Source organism: Pinus tabuliformis, chromosome 3_1 (assembly GCF_031772625.1).
Source record: "Pinus tabuliformis cultivar Carrire ecotype Pingquan chromosome 3_1, CPIR1, whole genome shotgun sequence".
In the NCBI taxonomy this organism is placed as follows: domain Eukaryota; kingdom Viridiplantae; phylum Streptophyta; class Pinopsida; order Pinales; family Pinaceae; genus Pinus; species Pinus tabuliformis.
The window spans coordinates 72,968,302-72,986,276 of NC_142301.1; positions in this window are offsets into that span (position 1 = coordinate 72,968,302).

The window sequence follows — 17,975 nt, forward strand, 5'->3', positions numbered from 1 at the left end:
TTCTGATTTCAAGGCAGTGGTTTTCCCAAGATTATTGCTAATATCTTCTTGCGATTGATTAGCGAATTTTTCCAATCTTTTCAATACTGGTTCATTAACATGATTATTATTAATACCGTAAGAGGTGTGTACTAAATTTAAGAATTTATCATACATGGCTGAGGCCACTTCATCATGATTGGTATGCACCTCTATGTTGAATTTCTCAATTATGTTAATAGAATTTGAAGAGTATTAATCAAATATTGTAATAATTCTACATGGATTTTGAATGGGAGGAAGAGAGTGACTATATTCAAACCAATCTAATAATTTCTCTTTTGAAAGTTTTTATTCAATTTTAAATCTCAAACATTTTAAACAAAATTTGATGGTAAAATTGATCAAAGACTTGTTTTCAAACCTTCATATAACTTCAATTTCATCACATATTTGTTCATAGTCATAGCCATAAAATTTACAAAGGAACATTGGAATAAACTGATCCCAGCTATGAATTAAGGCAATTAGAAGAGTTTGTGTTAGGCCCCTATACTACTAGTGTAACCTCTTATTGTTATTAGTATAACCCACTTATTATATTGATGTACCCATGTAGTGCCCATATTGTTACTATTGTGCCCCATAGAAGCCCACTATTGTTATTATTATGCCCTTACATTATTATTGTTATGTCGGCTCTGATTATGTTATAACCCCTTAGACTCCTATATATAGAAAGGAGGTCATTTCATTTGTATCATCCAAGAATTGTTCATTTATGTAATGTAAAGGAGGTTTCCCCCTCGAAGAGGCTGAATTCTAAGGCGTTGATCTTTCTTTTCTATCTTTTCTTGAGCTGGTTTCATAACATTTGGTATCAGAGCTTTGGATTCTAGGGTTTCGCTGCTCCAAACAGGTCATCATGGCATTTTCGCTATAACTTGTTTTCTGTGACGTTTCAGAAGTCGCAAAAAAACCCATTTGAGAAGAATTGACACTGAACCGTGGTTCCGAATTTCAGAGATTTTTACGCGATATTTTCGGAGATATGATCTGAGGAAGTTGGTCTTTTTGGAGACTCCTGAATTACACTCAAAACAGGTGACCTGGGGAAAATCGTCATAACTTTCTTTCTGAGCATCGGATTGAAATTTTATAAGAAGGTACAGAAAGAGGACGGACTTTAGTTTCCGTTTATATATTTTTCAGAGTCAAAGGTTGAAACAGTGACATGTGGCACTTCATACAAGTTCGCTCTACTGAACTAGTCTATAAACAGGTCACTGCGGGAGATTGTGCATAACGCTTTCTTGGAGAATCCAATTTGGATCAGACTTGTGGCATTGGAAAGAGGACACAGAGGGCTACTACAGGTCACAATTTTAGAACTTAAAGATCTGAAAGTACATAGTTACAGTCGTTTCAAGGTAGAGCTCCTAAAATAAAGAAAAAGCAAGATGAGGAAGTTTGATGGCAAGGATCCAGTAAATTGGATACTTCAGATGGAGCAATATTTTGATATACATGGTGTACAATTGTTACAAAAGGTATGTATTGCATCTTCATATTTAGAACCAGATCATTTTTTATGGTACAAAGGGCTTTGTTCTCGTAAAAAACTTGTTACGTGGTCAATTTTCACGGAGGAAATGATAGCACATTATGAGGATACAAAGAGCAACACCTTCTTTAGAGCAACACCACAACAATTGGAAAGAGTAAAAGGGCTTTGTGACATAATGGAAAGCAAAATTATGGAAACCGGGAAGCGTACCCCTCACAACAATAAAGATGGAAGTGTTGTTTCTCCCATCCTTCCACAACCTACAAGGGTTACACCACAACAATTGGAAGAAAAAAGAGAAAAAGGGCTTTGTTACAATTGTGATAGCAAATGCACTAAAGGTCATAGGTGTGCTGAGAAGAAATTATTTTACATAGAATATGAAGAGGAGGAAGAAAAGGATCAAGAAACATCAAAAGAAGAGGATATACGTCAGGACACCACCCCAGAGAGAGAAGAAATGAATCAGACCATATCTTGTAAAGCATTGGCAAGAATTACCACTCCTCAAACTCTCAAGATAGAAGGACATATCAAGAAGAAAAAGGTGCAAGAAGTGAAAGATCACATTGAGAAAAAAGAAATGAATCCAACCATATCTTGTAATTCAATGGATGAAATTACCACTCCTCAAACTATCAAGATAGAAGGACACATCAAGAAGAAAAATGTTCAAGAAGTGAAAGATCACATCGAGCATCAAGAAATGAATCCGACCATATCTTGTAAAGGACTGGAAGAAATTACCACTCCTCAAAAGATAGAAGGACATATCAAGAAGAAAAAGGTTCAAGCAGAGAAAGATCATATCGAGCATTAACAACAAGTTCTCCAAATTTTAAAGGATAACGCCACTTCGGTGCAAAATCAAATGAAACAACAGGTAGATCAACATAGTAGTGAAAAATGTTTTGATGTAAGTGATTGGGTATTTTTACTGCTACATCTCAAGCAAGATATTTATGAGAAGGAAATGTTGGCAATACTACATGCACTTCAAAAAATGGCGACCTTACCGAATGGGAAGACGCTTCAAGGATGAGGATGTGGAAGAATTGTTTTGTGCTATTTATATTATCCAACCAAATTGGATAAACGAAGCAATAGATGAATGGAAGAAGAACGAAGAAGTATGGACACTTATTCAAAAGTTGCAAAAGATCCCAATTCAAGCAATATTGCCAGAAATTGAAGAGGAAGGAAAAATCATATTGGAACCTGGAGCAGTCACAGAAACAAGAACCCAACGGCTACGAAATCGATCAATTTCAGTGTATCTCATCAAGTGGAAGAAATTACATGCTGAATATTCCACATGGGAGGACAAGAATTTTTACAGAAGCATCAAGAAATACTCAAGCGTTGAGGACAACGCTTTTTGAAGGAGAGGGGCATGTTAGGCCCCTATACTACTAGTGTAACCTCTTATTGTTATTGGTATAACCCACTTATTATATTGATGTACCCATGTAATGCCCATATTGTTACTATTGTGCCCCATAGAAGCCCACTATTGTTATTATTGTGCCCTTACATTATTATTGTTATGTCGGCTCTGATTATGTTATAACCCCTTAGACTCTTATATATAGAAAGGAGGTATTTTCATTTGTATCATCCAAGAATTGTTCATTTATGTAATGTAAAGGAGGTTGCCCCCTCGAAGAGGCTCAATTCTAAGGCGTTGATCTATCTTTTCTTGAGCTGGTTTCATAACAGTTTGACACCAGCTTTGGCTTTTCCTGAGAATATAAGAGTAAATATCCTACATAAAATACATTCATCAATTCTTTAAAAATAAAAACTTGAATTTTTTTGAATGAATTGTAAAGCATGATTAAATGAAAAAGTATTCCTCTTACCATTAAACTTTACCTTAGACTAGTGTCTTACTATTTGTGGTGGAGTGTTGGAAGATGCACATCCATGGATACAACTCCAAATTGGAAGTTTAAGAGGAGCCATTGTAATAAAAATAAAGCTTTAAAATACAAAAACTCCAAAGGACAACAAGTTGTCAGGCCCTCCTTCTAGTGCCAAAAATGTTGAAGGTTCTAAATTCTCTACCTATAATACTGTCAGGGAGACCACTCGGTTTGGACCTTAAAGAAACTCATTTTCCATTGAAATGGTGGTTTCGACTGGTTAAAATAGGCCTAATTACCTTTTCCATATTGCTATCAACTTAAGATGTGTCTTTATTTACCAATAGTTAGGGACATCTGATGCAGGAGCATAGGACTTAGAGGGGAAAAATCTCCCAAATTATTCCAAAAAAATTCTACAGGCAAGGGAGTGGGGTCCTTTAGCCTGCAATTTCCATGTTTTTAGTTAAAAATAGGATAAAGTAGGGAAATAAAACATGCTATTTATGCTAAGTTGTAGTAAAGATTTTCAAGCTTTAAATCAATCTATAAAACATGTTTTTCTTTGTATCGGATAAGGACCGAAAAAGCTTATCCTTGGTTATAAATAAAGAGGCAGCGAAGCCCTCAAGGGGGCAGGAGAGTAGCGGGTGCCAAAGTATAATTTTAAAAACTCTCTGACATTTTAGTGCAATGGATTTTTATGATACTATGCATGTATCCAATGGTTGATTTTAACTGTGTATGGGAAGGCGTGAATGGCCGTTTTATTTCTCCGCTTACTATTTGATTGTGTGTATTAGAACTGGCATTCTAATTTCATTTCATTACAATCAGTTGAAAATTCTCTGCTTTGCGCAGAATAATGGCAATGCTAATTAAAGGAAAGTCTATGTAATGACTTTAGCACTTCCGCAGTCTCCACATAGCACCATTGATTTTCCTTTGATAGATATTTAGTTCTGTATTAAACTTAGTGGGCGGACAGCGAATCCTAAATGCTGTGTATGCATGTTTAATTCTTTTTTTTGACCGAATTGTGGATATCGAGAGATACCTGTTGGAAGAACCGTGGGAACACGATATGGAATTAGATCATCAGTGTTTTGAACTCGGTTTAAATTGGGGCAATTGTACGATGGTATTCAATCAAACAAATCCCATTGGTGTGTGGCTGTAGCGGATTTGGACTTATTAAGTTGGCGCACATATATTCTGGATATAACAAGGGCGTTTGCAATTTTCATTAAGTGGCTAAAGTGTATTTGGGGACTGAATAACTGTATGTCCTTACCCACCGTAGTTCCAAGATTATATTAGCGTTGAGAGGACCTTAGGAGCATCGGTTGCGTGCTTGGCTTGCGAAGCCTGCGGTTCAAAGGAAGTCATATCGCAACAGGGCCGAGTTCTGGAATTTGGAAGCGAGTTAATATAAATTGCAACGTATATGTATCGCCAGGTCCGGCATTCGAAGGTGGAGCAATTATCAATTAAGCCAACCATCGGATAGTGGAGCCGCCAAAGTATTAAACATTGCATATAATAGTATCGGTTCTGGAGGAGCAGAAGACCATCGCTTGAGTGATCGCAAACAACGGAACTGGCGACATACTAAAAGGCTACATATAATTATAATCGGATCCGTTGGGAAGACTTTTGTTTGAGCCTCCGCCAAATTGGATACGCGTCAAATGAAACTGTGTAGAGAGGTGGATATATTTATATAACCATCGACCCATTATAAACAAGCCTTTGGTAAATCCCCACCTATAATTATTGCCGATCAAAAAGGATGTTGTGTATATATATAACGTATCATATATATATGATGTGGCGTAGGACCCTCAGGTGGATATCGCTTTAGACTTCACCGAAGAGCCACTGATGATTAATAAAGCACGGTAGAGGATTTTTGAAAAGAAATTAAATATCATTTTAATGTCTGATGTGCTCAATCCAGAAAGAGAAGTTGAACGAGATATAGAAGAGCTTGCTGGCCAATTAGGGAGATTGTCTCTAACGCCTGCACCCTCGCCATCATTAGTGGTATCAGAGCCATCAACTGACATTGAATTGAATCTCAGGAGCAGAAGAAGGATGGCTTTCAGAGTTGGAAGAGGACGAGGACGTGGTGGAAGAGGACGACCTGATGCAAATGCTGAACTAATAGCAACCGTAGAAGAGCTGCGAGCTAGAGTGGATGCATTAACTTCAGATAGAAATATAGATGATGGAGATGTCAGTGAGCCCGAAATTGAAGCTTCTAAAGAGGAGGAAGCTATAAAGGTTACTCCTGAGATGAGGTTCTTTCAGTCAGTGTTGAAATCCACAGCCAGGCCATGGAATGAATTAGTACCGGTATATCAAGGAGGACTGAATCCAGAAGAATTGGTCAATTGGATTAACAGTATGGAGAAATTCTTCGATTACGAGGAAACAGAGGATGAGAAGAAAGTAAAGTTTGTTGTCACCAAGTTAAAAGGCCACGCAGCACTCTGGTGGGATGGTGCAGGCGGAAAGGAAGAGACTTGGTAAACAACCAATCAAGAACTGGAGCCGAATGGTAGCAAAGTTAAGAGGTAAGCTTTTGCCAAGTAATTATCAGCAAACATTGTTTAGACAAATGCAAAATCTTAGACAGAGAGCTTTAACAGTAAAAGAATATACAGAAGAGTTTTATAACGTGAGCATAAGAGCTGGAGAATCCGAAGACACAGATGAGAAGGTGGCTAGATATATGAATGGCCTTAGGATGGACATTCAGGATGAGATAAGTCTGTTGTCTCCTAAAACAGTAGAAGAAGCTTATCAGATAGCGCTGAAAGCTGAGGAAAAACTCACAAGGAAGCAGTCTGCCAGAGGGAGAGAGACTTTCAAAGGAAAAGGAAGTCAAGGTGGTAGAGGAGGATCTACAGCACCTAAAGAAGGAGCTAGCAGTAGCTCAACCCAACATGCACCCACAGGAGGTGATGCAAGAGGCAGAGGGAGTTTTTCCAGAGGAAGAGGAGGCAGAGAAATAAGATGTTACAGATGTAACCAGCTGGGACACAGAGCTTTTGAGTGTCCAGAGAATGTAGACATAAAGCAGAGGAATGCAATTGTTGCTCCAGCTTAGGGTGAGATGCCAGTGGCAGCAGTAGCAGAGGAAGAAAATACACTAGAAAAAGGAGAATCTCTGGTGGTGAATAAAGTTTTACTTAAGCCAATGAAGGAGGTGGCTGTTGAACCGCCACAAAGAAAAACTTTATTCAGGACAGTGTGCAAAGTCCAAGGGAAATGTTGCCAGATGATCGTTGATAGTGGCAACACTAATAATTTGGTCTCTACAGAAGTAGTGGAGAAATTGAAGCTGAAGACAATGAAGCATCCAACACCTTATAAGGTGTCATGGTTGCAAAAGGGACATCAATTGTTGATAAGTGAAGAGTGTGAAGTAGAATTTCAAGTGGGCAAGTACAAAGATAAAATTGTTTGTGATGTGATGCCTATGGATGTGTGTCACATATTGCTTGGAAGACCTTGGCAATATGACAAGGGAGCCATACATGATGGAAAGAGAAACACCTACAAGTTTGGAAAAGATGGTGTTAACCATACATTGTTGCCTCTGCAAGAAGAAGATAAGCCGGGACAGAAGGCTAATTCAGAAACCCTGTTACTTGGAAAAAAGGAATACCTTGAGCAGATGATAAGTATACCATTGAGTCGTGAAGAGGAGATCATTGATGATTTCTTGCGTTATTGGATAAATCCAGACCAGCTGGATAATGTAGCTGATACTTTTGATGTGGTTACAGGGGCTGAGGAGGATGTACAATCTTGTGAAGCTGCTACAGTACAAGAGGGAGTTCTTATGGATGCAGAAGAAGTAGATCAGTCTGTAGCACGGATAAGTGAAGCAACAGTTGAGACTGTTGAACTCTGTGATTTTCAAACTGACAGTTTGTGTGTGAATGCAGGGACTATAAGTGATGATGAAATGCTGCAACAATGCCTTAGAGAAATTGCATTGTTGGAATACTTGTTGGAGAATCCAAGGTATGACAGGGAGATTGCAAATGAAAGAGTTCAGTACAGTGGACAAAAGCAAGAAGGCATCATTAGAGCAGATGGTGTGGAAGAAAGACTAATGGACAGTCTTATGAATGTTGCTAAGAATTCGAATCAGCATGTTGATATGCTGACAGAGGACAAGGAGAAAACAGAGCAGCAAATTGAATTATTGCCAAAAGAAGATAAGGCACAGCAGCCTTATGTTTTTAATTTTAACAAGTGTTTTGTGAGTGCAGGTGATGAAGAAGACAATCCATCACTTGGAATTGTCTTGAGGGAAGAAGAACTGTTGCAGAATGAGGATAAGACAGTCATGTCTCATATGCAGAAACTTGTTTCCATGAGTGACAATAAAGAGTTGGCTTGCTTAAATAGCCAAGAGAGAGCTGGGGGACAGAATATTGGAGCTGCTACAATGTTAGAAGATGAGGCTACAATGTTTGAAGAACTTGATTTGATTGAAAAAATCAATCAAGATGATGTTGGACAATTACTAAAGATTGTCAAAGAAGGTGGTGAGCCAAAGAATGTTGCAGAGGGTCAGGAAGTTTGGGAGGCAGCAACATCTATGGCAGCAGTGGCAGCAACATCAATGGCAGCAACATCTATAGTGACAGCTAAAGCAGTTATGGTGACAGTTGAGACAACAACAGAAGAGGCACTAAAGCCTTATGGTTTTTATTTTAAAAATTGTTCTATGAATGCAGGTATTGTTGCCGGTGCTGAGGAACATTTCACTGAGTTGAGCAGTCAAATGAAGGGAAAATAAGTTCTCTGTTCCAAAAGACAAGAGCGTGTGGATGATCGAGTGGATGTCAGAACAGAGACCAGCATAGAGGCAAGAACTCAGCAGGCAGCAAGAAATCAACAGCGGGGAGATTTATTGGACCAAGAGATTGAAAGCATCAGAAAACTAATGATGACAGTATCCCATAAGAGGTCAATAGTAGTAAAACAAAGGAGAAGCAGCAAAAGATTATAAAGCATCAGTCAGTGCAACGATGCAGCATAAAGTGTGGAGACCTGGAGAAAAACAACAAACAGAAGTAGTGACAAGTGGAAAATGGCAGCACAAGATATGGGATCCAGGGAAACATAGATCTGAACACATGATCATGAGATCATGAAATTTTTCTACCTTGGGAGTCTGATGCAGGAGCATAAGACTCAGAGGGGAAAAATCTCCCAAATTATTCCAAAAAAATCCAAAAAAAATCTGCAGGCAAGGGAGTGGGGTCCTTTAGCCTGCAATTTCCATGTTTTTAGTTAAAAATAGGATAAAGTAGGGAAATAAAACATGTTATTTATGCTAAGCTGTAGTAAAGCTTTTCAAGCTTTAAATCAATCTGTAAAACATGTTTTTCTTTGTATCGGATAAGGACCGAAAAAGCTTATCCTTGGTTATAAATAAAGAGGCAGCGAAGCCCTCAGGGGGGGAGGAGAGTAGCGGGTGCCAAAGTATAATTTTAAAAACTCTCTGGCATTTTAGTGCAATGGATTTTTATGATACTATGCATGTATCCAATGGTTGATTTTAACTGTGTATGGGAAGGCGTGAATGGCCATTTTATTTCTCCGCTTACTATTTGACTGTGTGTATTAGAACCGGCATTCTAATTTCATTTCATTACAATCAGTTGAAAATTCTCTGCTTTGCATAGAATAATGGCAATGCTAATTAAAGGAAAGTCTATGTAATGACTTTATCACTTCCGCAGTCTCCACATAGCACCATTGATTTTCCCTTGATAGATATTTAGTTCTGTATTAAACTTAGTGGGCGGACAGCGAATCCTAAACGCTGTGTATGCATGTTTAATTCTTTGTTTTGACCGAATTGTGGATATCGAGAGATACCTGTTGGAAGAACCGTGGGAACACGATATGGAATTAGATCATCAGTGTTTTGAACTCGGTTTAAATTGGGGCGATTGTACGCTGGTATTCAATCAAACAAATCCCATTGGTGTGTGGCTGTAGCGGATTTGGACTTTATAAGTTGGCGCACATATATTCTGGATATAACAAGGGCGTTTGCAATTTTCATTAAGTGGCTGAAGTGTATTTGGGGACTGAATAACTGTATGTCCTTACCCACCATAGTTCCAAGATTATATTAGCGTTGAGAGGACCTTAGGAGCGTCGGTTGCGTGCTTGGCTTGCGAAGCCTGCGGTTCGAAGGAAGTCATATCGCAACAGGGGCCGAGTTCTGGAATTTGGAAGCGAGTTAATATAAATTGCAACGTATATGTATCGCCAGGTCCGGCATTCGGAGGTGGAGCAATTATCAATTAAGCCAACCACCGAATAGTGGAGCCGCCAAAGTATTAAACATTGCATATAATAGTATCGGTTCCGGAGGAGCGGAAGACCATCGCTTGAGTGATCGCCAACAACGGAACTGGCGACATACTAAAAGGCTACATATAATTATAATCGGATCCGTTGGGAAGACTTTTGTTTGAGCCTCCGCCGAATTGGATACGCGTCAAATGAAACTGTGTAGAGAGGCGGATATATTTATATAACCATCGGCCCATTATAAACAAGCCTTTGGTAAATCCCCACCTATAATTATCGCCGATCAAAAAGGATGCTGTGTATATATATAACGTATCATATATATATGATGTGGCGTAGGACCGTCAGGTGGATATCGCTTTAGACTTCACCGAAGAGCCACTAATGATTAATAAAGCACGGTAGAGGATTTTTGAAAAGAAATGAAATATCATTTTAATGTCTGATGCGATCAATCCAGAAAGAGAAGTTGATCGAGATATAGAAGAGCTTGCTGGCCAATTAGGGAGATTGTCTCTAACGCCTGCACCCTCGCTATCAACATCAAATTGATTCTTCTTGTTGGTTAGGCATGAGAAAGACGCTTAAGTTGTTTTAAGAGCACAACCAAACCACTCTAGATTTTTGCCTCTTAAAAACAGGATTTCTAAAATTCCAAAAGCATTATAACACATGCAATATATAATCTAAGATGAAATTAATCTAATGTATCTTGATTGAAGGAGAGATTAATTCTTCTCTCAATCGAGATTCAATTAACTTAACAAGGAAAACAAGCTTTAAAAATTTGGAATTAAGATTGAGGAATTAGATCGAGGAGATAGCTCACAAGATTTGATTTCTCCTTAACATAAATACTAACAATTAAACACTTAGTAAATAGTTATGTAAGATCTCATTGAAAATATATCAAATTCCTTATTTATCATATGCATAAGAACTACAAAGTTTCATGATGAATTACTGAATTGGTTCAAATAAGACATCATGTATGCAAGAAAACAATTATTATCCTAAATCGTAAGATAGTTTACTGATCTAAGATTATAACTATTTGTTCCTATGTATATTTCAGTTTTCAAATTACATTTCAGATCAAGTCTGTAGAATAGTTTAATCAGAATTTTAAATGAATTAATAATAAAACTCAGCAACAGTGCATGAAGCCAACAATTAATTCATACATCTGTAAATGTAAATTAAAAATTGAGAAATAATTTGCATCCATGAATTCAACAAACAATAGTTCTATAAGAAAATAAGTGAAACAAATCTTTATTAATAAAAAAATCAAATTACAAATTCTCACAGTACGGTAGTAGTGCATAATACTATGGGCCTAAAATTGATCTTTGCTTGAAGAAATGAACTTCTTACATAAGTAGTACATAATAAAAAATAGTTTCTCCACAAACACATGAAAACACCGCAATATAAAGTCTTCTTCCCCAGGATTCCTCTCATCTACTGCTCTAAGTACTCATTACAATAGTGCTTTTAATAATTTCAGACTTGTAGAACAAAGAAGCCCCTAATACATTCTACAATCTACTATTTCTAATTTTTTCAAAAAGAATTCTCAATAACAAAAATTGTTGAACAATAGATCTGCTTCATCAATTTTCATTAGGCTAAAATCTCATTCTTCTCTTCATGGAGCATTCTCATTGATTGAGATTCCGTTCTTCTCATCTCTTCAACTATTTTCCTGCAAAAAAATCAAATCAAAATTAAATTAAAATACAGAATCATCTCAAAATACCAAATGTTGAATAAAATATCTTCAATCAAACTTAATTAAATAATTAAATGAAAAGGAAATATGAACTTTCTATTGACGTCTATGAGGATCTAATTGGTCAAGGAGAACATAGATGAATTAATGTGCACTCAATATAAGTTGTGGGCAAATGAGAATGTAGAAAATAAAACTCAAGAAAATTAATTTTTTTTTAATTAGGAGCCTGATCTTCTGTTGCCTTTTAGACTCATTAAATGATCAAATTTGGTCTTTCAACCACTTCAAAATAATCTCCCTGATTTTATCTATGCAATGAGCTTTCCTGGGCCTCATTTGGCCAACTAAATCTCAATTGATGAGCTTTTAAAGTTGGGGAATTAAAATTGTGAGAATTCTGGAAATTCTATTGTCTAGGCTAAAAGTCAAATTTTAATCCTAAATTAAATTTGATAATTAATGCTAATTAATTATAATTAAAATCTTAAATTAACTACTAAACAATTAATTAAAACATAATTTAATTAATTCAAAATTTAACTAATTATTAATTAATTACAAAATTTAATTAAAATATAATTAAAATATAATTAAAATATATTATAATATATTAAGCAAAGCCTTTCGGTAGAAATCACATCAGAGAAATTTTTGGCCAACACGTTTCGAACCAACAAGTGTGGTTCATCATCAGGACTAGATAAAGAGGTAGACTATGGCAAAAGATTAAATAGAGAGCAATGTATAAACATAATTTCAAATAATGGCTATATTTGAACAATTATATTAAAATATAATTATAATATATTAAAATTAAAATTTAATTATATTAGAATTATAATTATATTATAGTTATTATAATATAATTATTATAACAATAATATAATATTTTAATTTTATTTGAAAAACATAATATATAAAATTTCAAACTAACATATTAACCAACACCTTTTATGTGATGTAAGTGGGAGACTTATGGAAGAGGGAGGAAGCGTTAGTGAGGAGAGGTGCAGTGATAAGGAGAGCGAGTGGAGAGTGAGGTGGAGGGACAAGTAGGTGAGGTGGAAAGTGCGTGAGGTCACGGAGTCGGGAGGCATAAGGAGGTCAACCGAAAGTTGTGTTAAATAAAAATAGCCTCTCGCATAAAATCAATATCGACAATTGTAAATTTTTTAATGATTGGACAATGAAACTTGTGATATGCGATATATGATCAAATTGCAATATCGTATCACAACTTTAATTTGCCATTTTTTATTTCGGGATTTTGGAAGGGAAGAGGTGATGTGGATTGGGGCCCATGTGGAATTAAAAATTCTACAAAATGAATTACAACCACTTTGCAATTTTGAGATTTCGAGTTTGTCAATTTTTTTAAATATAAGAAATTGGAATAAATTACCGAGATCCTCAAAATGTGTTTTTTAATTGTTTTACAATTTGGCTGTCATTTTGTAGGACCGTTAATGAAAAAAATGAAAAAATTAATAAAAATTAACAAAGAGTTAATATCTATAACGAATGACTATTTTAATTGCAAAAGTTAAAATATTATACATTTTGTACATAAATTTAACCGAGACAACAAAATGGTCAAACTTCAAAGGACTGTCATTTGCAAATTAGATAACCAAATGAGGCGAAACAAGTATTGATGTAAATCTAATGAAAATTCGAATTCAATGAAACAATCAAAATATAAAATCAACGAAAATGAAAAAATGGAAAAATTGTAAGATAGTTAACTTAAATAAAAACCATAAAAAGGTTTTGCCAAAAATTAATAGAAAGGGTCCCCATTATTTGAAATAACTAAGTGAAAAATGAGAGGTGTTGTGTTTTCCCTACAAAAGATAGGAAATCCGTATTTCATTGCCATGAGAACAATTGTCATTGTTTAAATATGGGATTGAGTGTATTATTAGAGCACATCGCAAGAAGTTGAATTTGTCTCTTGTGAATGCTAGACAAATGAAGAGGCTTGTAAATGCTAGTCAAAAGTTTCATTATTAATGATCAAACACAAACCGTTGAAGAATCTAAATCTTTCTAAGGATGTGATGTAAAACTCAAACACAATTTAGTTGAGGTTTTTAGCACATGTGATAACATGTTTTAGGAGTCTGACGTGTTGCCTCCTAAAAGAGGAAAACGACATGAAGTTCAATTGTAGCAAGATGCATCACTTCTGAACATTGGTATGAACAAGATACCAGTGTTAGAGAATGTAGGGATCAAGAATCAGATGCAAACGTTACTTGTCAAAGGGGTCATTGGATCTAGTACATCTCCTTGTGAGTCTCCTAATGTTTTGGCTTTGAAGAAGGATGGTACTTAGCGATAGTAATAAAGGTGTGTGGATTTTGGAGCTTTGAACAAAATCATCGTAAAGAATTGTTATCCTCTTCCTCACATTAATGTTTTGTTAAATCAATTGAAGGATGTTGTTTATTTCACTAAGTTGAACTTGCGAAGTGGTTACTATCAAATAAGGCTTGCTGAAGGTGATACATGGAAAAACGCTTTAAAAACAAAGCTAGCTTCATTGCATGTTTTGAAAAGGGTGAAACATGTCTCTCTATGGGGAGGCAAGCAACAGGAATCCTTCAATGTATTGAAAGGTAAAATCGGTACAACATCAATTTTTGCGTCACATCTTAATCAACCATTATAGATTCAGTTGGTGAATCAAAAGGTACACGAACATTTGGTGAAGATTGAAGCCAACTACAAGGCTAGACATGATAAGCATTGTGTTAACCACAATTTTCAGGTTGGAGATGAAGTAAAGTTTTGCATAAGAAAATAATAGATTCAAGATGAAGAGAAATTGAGATTATATGAGTTTCCTTTGATTGAAGATCAAGGAGAGAATGTTCAGATTCCTTCAATAGAAAAATCTTCTCCTGAATATATTGAAGAATTGTAGCAAGATACTATCGTTGACAGAAAGAAAAAAATAGGATTTTCAAGAAGAGGGAACGTGCAGTACCTTCATGTAGGACTCAAAGGAACAAATGCAAGCAAAGCCAAATGGATTGAGATTGGATGGGTGAGGGAACTATACCCTCATCTATATATTGACTGAAAAATAATGTTTTGGTGGTCCAAAATCTTCTAGTGGGGAGGAGTGATCCAGGAGATCAGTAAAGTGCTAAAAAATGAAAATGTTCAAAATTGCTTGAAACTAGTGCCAAAATGTAGAGCTTGACGTCGTGAATTCAATGCAGCTTGAACCGCTCAAAACCGATATCATATGCTCCAGATATCGCGCTCAGATCATTTTCCTAAACATCTAAAGTTTTTGCAAGCTGAAGTATAGGATTGCTGACTTGGCAGTCTGTATGATGACTCAACAGGTTGACTGTGTACCTCAGACCAATGGCAGGCTACCAAGTGGCTACACCTGATTGGTTCATGGTTATCAAATTTTTATTGGACGTTGGTTTTTTCTATGGACCAATGATTATGTGCCTCGTGGCCAAATCACGAGCTGTCGCGTGGCACCCAGAATAATGAAAAAATTGTTAAGGACTGAGCTAGCCTCCACCAGGTTTGAACTAATGACCTAAGAATAGATAGGACAATGCTTTACCAATGCATTGCTAGAGGTTTTAATTAACCCTAGTGGTGAATCTATATTTAAACTTTCAGCATAATCCATTTAGGGGATGGGGTCGGGGCTAAGGTCCTAGCCCTTAGTTACTGCACACCATAGAACCATGGCGAAGAAACCGACGGCTCAGGGCTTAGCGCAGACCCAAGGTCACAACACTTGTCGTATAACCGACATCAGAGATGGAGTTCAATTCTATTTTTGGTAATAGCAAGGGAGATAGGGATAGGCCCTAAGTTGTGGTCACATAGCCTGCTACAAGACCAACCTCGTCGGGAGTCGGAGTATGCTGAGGGGGGGCCTTGGATTTGGCCTAAACCCAAGGTACATGGAAAATCATGAGACCATGGGAATGGAAGGAGATAAGGTTCCAGGTGAGCCAATGTGGAAAAATGGGGGCCAACCTCGGGTTACATGCGTCGGTGGAACCATGGCCTGATAAGTTGGGGGGCTACGCCAACGGGGGTGAGTGGTTAGCCCCAACCCTTGGGCGCATGATCCCATGTGGCCCAGTTTTTCTGCCATAGGGGTCCTTATGCATTTAAATGGTCCAACAAATTGCACCCAAAATGGCTTGAACCTTTCCAATGCCGAGTGAAAATGGCCTCCTGAACTGCAGAATTCATGGAACAATTAGACAAAGGAGCTAGTTTGTAGAGAATTTAGAAGAAAAACTTCTCTATAGTGTAAATTTCTCATTTTTTAGCCAAACTAAGCCCAACAAGAGCCCAACTTGAGTTTTTGGTGTTTTGGAGCCATTGGAGATATTATTTTTACATTTTGAGCATTGTAAATCCATGAAATCACAGATTCAAGCACTTAATGAAAGAGGCCCAACATTGGAAGCTGGACCAAGAGATGTAGCCCAAGAGGGGTGAACTCCTTTATCATTTTTTTGTCTTATGTTTCTTTGTATGGTATATTTATCTCTGTTTTTATGTTGTAAACTGAGTTTAAAGACCATAAATTTATGTACTTTTGCAAATTGATCCATTTTTTAAAAGACATTAAAATTTACTTGCAAATTTTCCATAAACCTTCAAGTTTGTAATAGAAAACAAGAAAACACCAGAGAGAAACTTCCAGGAACAAACTTTACAACATCACAAAAAGTGAAAGGTGTTTCCAATCTAGAGCAATCTAAACTTGCAAAGGAAACATAACTAAACATTGTAACTGAGCCCTACAATAGAGAAGCATCGAAAGATATGGGATTTGCAACAATTATCGCCGCAAAGTGGTCCTAAGGCGAGTCACCAAGAGAAGAAACACATTTCAGAATAGGAGAGAAAGTTGTGAGGCCTGCAGTCTTAATAGACCATGAAGCTAAAATGATGCCCTTTTACTGCCATTAAAAGAGAGGAGGAACCCACAACATCCAAGATAGAGTTATCCAACGTTTCGAAGAAGGAGTTCAATATCCTAGTGGACATATTATCAGTAGAAGAGGGTCCCATCATTGAAGAATGAATGCTAGAAGAGTAGTGAATGACTACGGCCGAACGCTAATTGCCTCCATAGAGCTACATGCAATAGCCATCATCTTTATCTTTTAGGACATTTTTCTTTTGTAATAAGCATATATATATATATATATATATATATATATATATATTACTTTCTTTAATATATAAAATTCATATTTGAATAAATTAATTAAAATGGACATTCAAATAATTTATTTAAATCGTATATTGAATATTTCAAAAAATATATAAAATATACATCTTCCTCATACTCAAAAGTAAAAATATAAGGTTGAAAAATATTAGTAATCGCATAGAGATTAGGGTTCAGCTCTGGAGCACAACTTGTCGTCGTTTCCCCTGCTGAGCTCTCTCAACAGCCTCCCCCTGCTGAGACCATCTAGTGTGTGGAGATAGCTCTGCGTGGTGAGCCTCCTCATCAAAATTTTGAGTCCATCCAATATGGATGTTGGAGGGGGGCCCCCTTCCCCCCTCCTGATATTGCTGCCTTCAAGAGATTGATAGCTTCCTATAGCAAGAGGAAAGCAAACTCAAACTAGTTGAAATTTGTTAAAAAATTTGTATCCATCCCTTTAGTAGAGCTGCCTGTGGAACACCCGTGCTAGACTGCACTGAACCTAGCTAAATGAGGGCTCATTGGACAATTCATAGGTCTCTGGCCCTCTCTCAAAGCCATTGATGGATGGGTCCAGCGAAACTGGAGGCCCCTTGTCTGTGAAGGAATACGAAGCCACATGGTATGCAGAGGATATTATGCTTTTGTCTTCGAATAAGTAGAGGATCAAGTTCTCATTTTTCGAAATGATCCATATTTCATGGGCCCCAAAGGGCTCTATTCGAATAAATGGACACCGGACTTTGATCCTTCCCATCACACTCCTTCAGTCATCCCTGTCTGGGTAAGTTTACCTCATCTTCATCTTCATTGTTGGAACCCAAAATCTATGGAAACAATTGGGAACAAATTAGGAAAATACATTGATAGGGTTGAATGGAGAGAAAAATATTCGTGTTCCATAATAAGTGTTGAAGTCGATCTGGAGATAGGATTTCCTAAGGCGATCAAGTTGACCATAGTTGGATGGTCTCACATTCAGGAACTAGATTATGAAAATATCCCCTTCAAGTGCAGACATTGTCATGGCTATGGTCATTTCTCACGAAACTGCAAGAATAAAATCATGGAAGAATATGAAAAAGAAAAGGGCGAACAGTGGATGCAAGCCAGAAAAACCGCCACTAATAAACAGACCAATAGAGTGAAAAATAAATGAGGGAATCTAGAGACCGGAGGACCCCTTGCTAGGAAGAGTATATCCGAAGATCAAGCCACAAAAAAGGTCAACATCTCAGCAAATCCTTTTGCTGC